Source organism: Neomonachus schauinslandi, chromosome 10 (assembly GCF_002201575.2).
Source record: "Neomonachus schauinslandi chromosome 10, ASM220157v2, whole genome shotgun sequence".
Taxonomy (NCBI): domain Eukaryota; kingdom Metazoa; phylum Chordata; class Mammalia; order Carnivora; family Phocidae; genus Neomonachus; species Neomonachus schauinslandi.
The window spans coordinates 24,045,248-24,051,449 of NC_058412.1; positions in this window are offsets into that span (position 1 = coordinate 24,045,248).

A 6,202-nucleotide genomic window follows, 5' to 3' on the forward strand; every position below is an offset into this window, starting at 1 on the left:
GTTTGACCTCAGGCTAAATAACCCTAAAGCCCATGCTCCTCACCAACATTTATTCTGCTCTCCAGTTTGCCCCACCTGACTTAGGACATGTATCTATCCTTACCCCAGGACTCAGGTTTGGGGGTGTAAGAATTGTTGGTGTTGGGAAAGTTTGTGGAAATTTTACTAACACCGTTGTTGTTGGTTTACAAGAAATTTAGGGGAGGATATTACAAGATCCTCTTGGGTGGTACAGTCTGATGCAAGAAAGGGTTAGGAGTTTATGGGCTGGGGTTCTGTTCCCTGACACCTCCAACATTTGCTGAATCAGACTTCTGAAAATAACGTACATTAGGAAAAAATACAGTCATGTGCAGTAACAAAATTCATACTAATTATAAACAACACCAAGCCATTAATAAGAAAACTCAACATAAAATATGACTTTAGGAAAACTGGGTGATGTATTAAGTTCCTATCGCTGCTGTAACAAATCACCAAACTTAGTAGCTTAAAACAACACAGCTTTATTAACATACAGCTCTGGACGTCACGAATCTAAAATGGCTCCCACAAGGCTGAAATCCAGGTGCCAGTGGAGTTGGGTTCCTTTTGAAGGCTCTAGGGAGGATCCATTTCCTTGCCTTTTCTAGCCTCCAGAAGTGCATGCATTCCTAGCTCGAGGTCTTGCTCACTCTGACCTCTATTTCTGTCATCAAATCTGACCTCTATTTGTCATCACTCTGATGTTCCTACCTCCCTTTTTCAGGTGGTTGTTATTACTGTTTTTTTTTTTTTTAAGATTTTATTTATTTATCTGAGAGAGAGAGAGAGGGAGGGAGCAGTGGGGGGAGGGGCAGAGGGAGAATCAGACTCCCTGCTGAGCAGGGAGCCTGATGGATGTGGGGCTGGATCCTGGGACTCCGGGATCATGACCTGAGCTGAAGGCAGACGCCTAACCAACTGAGCCACCAGGCACCCCTATTGCTGTTATTTTTGATAGAAAACCTAGTTTATTTTTTAACTGTTGTAAAATACACAAAACATAAAGTTTATCATCCTAACCATTTTGCAGGGTACAGTTTGGTATTATTAAGCATATGCACTCTCTCTACCCATTAAACAACAACTTCTCCTCCTAACCCCTAGCAAGCAGAATTCTACTTTGTGTTTCTATAAATTTGGACTACTCCAGACACCGCCTGTAACTGGAATCCTACGATCCTTGTCCTTTTGTATCTGGTTTATTTCATTTAGCATAATGTTTTGAAAGTTCATGTCATAGCATGTGTCAGAACTTCTTTTTAAAGGCTGAATAATATTCTATTGTGTGTATATGCCATGTTTTGTGTATCCATTCAACCACTGGAGGCTACTCAGGTTGCTTCTAGCTTTCGGCTATTTTTTTAGTTTCCCAGACACAACCCCTCCCCCCACAACACCAAGCAATTCTTGGACACCAGTGGGCTGAATGACCAAATATATATTTCTTATAAATTGTTATTATATTGCACTATTGTGAATAAGGCTGTTATGAGCATGGGTGTACCAAATATCTCTTTGAGACCCTCCTTTCAATTTTGGGGGGCATATACCCAGAAGTGGAATTGTTGTATCATACGGTAATTCTATTTTTAATTTTTTGGGAACTGCCATACTGTTTCTTATAGCAGCTGCACCATTTTATGTTTCCATGAGCAGTGCGCTGGGCTCCAATTTCTCACACTCTTGCCAACATTTTTTGTTGTTTTGATAGTAATCATCCTGATGGGCATGAAGTGGTATCTCACTGTGGCTTTGTTTTACATTTCTCTAATGGTTAGTGATGTTGAACATCTTCATATGCTTAGTGGCCATCCTACCTCTCTTTTATAAAGACCCTTGTGATTACATTGGTTCATTTTTTTTTTTTTTTTTTTTTTTAAAGATTTTATTTATCTATTTGAGAGAGAGAGAATGAGAGAGAGCAAGCACATGAGAGGGGGGAGGGTCAGAGGGAGAAGCAGACTCCCTGCCGAGCAAGGAGCCCGGTGCGGGACTCGATCCCAGGACTCCAGGATCATGACCTGAGCCGAAGGCAGTCGCTTAACCAACTGAGCCACCCAGGCGCCCACATTGGTTCATTTTGATGGTCTAGAATTGTCTCCCCCTTTAAGGATCCTTAAATTAACCCCACCTGCAAATTTCCTTTTGTCATGTAACATAACACATTCATAGGAGATTAAGACATAAACATCTTGAGGGATGACAGGGGTGAGGGGGGAAAGGTCATTATTCTGCCTACCACAGGTAACTACTATACCGCCAAAGCCAAGAGAACAAAAAGTTTGAAAAATGATGTTTGGTTGATGATTTCAAACACTGTACAGAATCTGTGCAGTGCAAAAAGATTTAGCTGCATTTTATGATCAGTGACTTTTGAGACAGCTTTTGGTAAAGTAGCAGGGCTGCAACTCAGGAGACATTATTAATATTTTTATGTAAACTACTAATTTGTGGTTGCACTTACATATATATGTTTCTCCCTAAAGGAGCTAGCCTGTTTAAATTACTCAGAGTTCTCATAAGTCAGGTTAAAGTAAAAACATGCAGTCCCCCACCACCAAAAAAAAAAAAAAAAAAATCAAACCCCAAAACCCCAACATGCAGTCCCAGGCTAGTATGGCAATATACAGCAAAGGGAAAGATAGACCAGTTATTATAAGAGGTCACTTGGGTCTAAACTAAGGTGTTGGGTGTGAGGGCGATCACTGGTATGGAAGGTCCAAACAAGGGAGAGATGGCAAGTACTTAGAGCAGTTGAAGGAGCCGGGGGGGGGAACGTGGTTTACCAACAGACACAAGAGGGGAGTGACAACTCTAGGCCTAAGGGAATATGTGTTGTTTGTTAAGATGTGGATTCTGTTAAGGACTGACTGAGTCTCAAGATCCAGAGTGTTCTCCAGTGTTCTGCCAGGGCTTTGGAAAGGAAGACAGATTGTCTTTCTTCTAGCGCTGGAAAAAGCGCCAAGAAAATTGGTGATAGAGGAAGAAATATGGAGATTGAGAAACTCTGAGGTAGCTCATCTCCAGCAGTCTTAATCTGACTCTAAATTAGGAGGCATGATTATTTGCAGAGAGTAACACATGTGGGTAGAGGCCCAAGTGTTTCAGGGCTTATTGAGCAAAGAGATTTACAAGGCCTTGGGAAGTGTGAGGAGCCAATGAGAGACTTACAGCTGTGTATGAAGCACTCACTTGAAAGGTGGTCTTACCTCTAAGGGCACAGCTCCAGTGGAAGAGTCCTTCAAAGCAAAAGAAGGAAAATCAGAGCAAAGGGGAAGTCCATGGAAGCACCAACAGAAGGGAATTCTGGAAGTCTGATGCAGCGTTTGTAGTTATCATACTGAATTACCTATTCGGGGTGTATCAGATCATTTCAGTCAGAGAGTATAGTCAACAACTGGAATAATGCACCATGGTGTACTGGGGTTTGTAGATATACTTGTGTTTCTGATTTTATGTATTGGAAGAATGTCGGAGTTGGCACCTATCAAGTGATAAAGGAGCTTTTATCCCAAAATGCAAAGCTCATTTAATGTTGGAGATGGGCTACTGTAATATATCACATAATGAAACAGAATAAGAGAAAAACATGATTACCTTAATAGACGCCAAGAAGGTATTTGATAAAATTGCATAACTATTTTTTACTTTAAAAAAAGGAACCTTACAAACTAGCAATAAAGGAAAATTTTTGACAGATATATTCACACATGTACTCAAAGATACTTAAACGTAAATAAAAGGCAAGTGACTGGAAAGAAGTAAGCAAAATTATGATCATTTGAAGACAATAATCTATCTAGAACATTCAGGAAAATAAACTACGAAGTCATTATTTTTCCTACAAAATAAATAACCAAGAAGAGTTGTAATATATAATAGAAGTTCCATTCACAGTTATCCTCTCTGTTAGTTTCCTAGGGCTGATCCAACAAAATCCAATAGACTAGGTGGCTTACACAACAGAAATTTCTCACAGTTCTGGAGGCTGGAAGTCCAAGTTCAAGGTGTCAGCAGGTTTGGTTTCTACCAAGGCCTCACTCCTTGGCTTGCAGGTGGCCTTCTCTCTGTGTCCTCACAGGTCTTTTCTATATGTATACACACCCCTGGTGTCCCTTTTCATGTAATGATCTCTCTTTTTTAAGAAAGGCAAACTTACATGTGCTGTGCCTCATTTGGATATGTCTGGAGTCTTGGAAGCTTGACAACCCTACATTCTCCTATAAATGGACCTTGAAAGCTTGTTTGGGGATTCTAGCAGAGGAGTGCAGCTACTTACATACCCTCGACCAAAGAACAGTCCTTCCCTCTATCAGGGAAGGTCATCTTCTTCCATCAAGCATGAAGTTTCAGGGAGGGACAGGCACATGGAGCAGTAAGGGAAGAAGGGGACCCCTCCCTAGCCAGCCAGATCAGCAAAATAAACCCTGGTGATCAATGGAGTGACCAATGTCACAGCCAGATTGCCCTCACATCCCTAACCTTCTCCTTTTATAAGGACACCAGTCAGATTGTTTTAGGGCCCACTCTAGTGACCTCATTTTAACTTAATCACCTCTTTAAAGGCCAGATCTCAAAATATAGCCACATTCTGAGATACTGGGAGTTAGGACTTCAACATAAGAATGGGGGTGGTGGTGAACAATTCAGCCCATAATACCTCCAGAAAAGATACAATACTTAAATATAACCCTAAGAAGATCTATGAACAACCTAAAGGAAGGCAGCCGTACCATGAAATTGTACAGAAAGACAAAGAATGGGTAAATGGATACATACCATGTTCTTAGTGGGAATGTCTCAGTATTATAAAGTGCTAATTTATCCCAAATTTAATTAAACTAAAAGGTATAACACAACTGTAACCAAAAGCCCAACAAGACCTTCTTCACATCTCTTATATTTTTTCTTTTCTCTTCCATATTTGTTACATTACCTTCAACTGTATATGCTTTATTTCTAATGGGTGTGCCACCATCAGTTGGATCCATTATCTTCCACCCCAAACTGACCTTCCCAACTGCCCTATACCTGGTAATGGGAGGTCATCACCTATCAGTCACCCAGGAGAAAATCTCTGGCTTATCTGGGAAAATTCTTCTTAGTCCACCTATAAATAATCAATCAGTCCTACGCAGCCATTTTTGTTAAAGTTACACCTGTTCCTTCCATTCCATTCCCATCTGCCCTTCTTACCTCACATTTGGATTTTAACTCTGCACATCACCATCATCTAGATTAATCTTCCTAAAATATGATTTTCATCATTCTCTTCCAAGTTTACAAATAATGGGTTTAATAACTTTACTGGGCGACCTTGGGCATGTTAATCACGGTGCTTCAGTTTACTCATCTGTAAAATAGGGAAAATAGATAATAGTATTTACCTTATAGAGTTTTCATGAAAATTAAATGTTACAAATTGTTAATTTGTAGAGCACTTAGAACAGTTAGCACTATCTATGTATTTATTTAATAAATATCTTCCCCATTGTTTTACCTGGTACTTAAAAATGCTCACTTTGAGGAAAACTCATTCCTGTGGGTTTAGACACTGTATGCCCTTTTCAAATGATTATTTTCAGAAACACTTGACAAATAGGTTATCAATGAACACAGGTGTTCCTTATAGTATACTTAATAGAAAAAGATTGAAGTATGTCTGTAGAAAAAAAAATGTATAATAAAAGATGGTGAAGTCATACTATGGAAAACTGTGGAGACAAAGATATATTTGTAAATAAAAGTTGCATTTGCTATGGAGGGATGGCCGTAATACATTGAGTGAAAAAAGTAAGTTGAAGAATAAGAGGTATAATATGCTTTCATACACATTTGTTTCCGGAAGAATAGGATGCACAGGAAGCTGTAAGCAGAGGACAGAGGTTTCTGTTATGAAATGAGGCTGTATGACCTTCCTACAATGAACATGTTTTACTTTTATAATTAAAGCTAAGTAAAAACAAAAGAATAACGAAAGGAAAACTAAAAACTGGTTAAAACTTCCTTTTCTCTAGTCCTTAGCCTTTGATGATCAGATTTTTATCTGAACTGCATGAAAATACTGGTGATTTTGAGGTTGATGAGAAGTCAAACTAGGATTTGTTAGGATTTGCTTCAAAACCTCTATCCCACTAAAGATGGCTTTAAACACCTTGCAGATGAACCTCAAATGTTA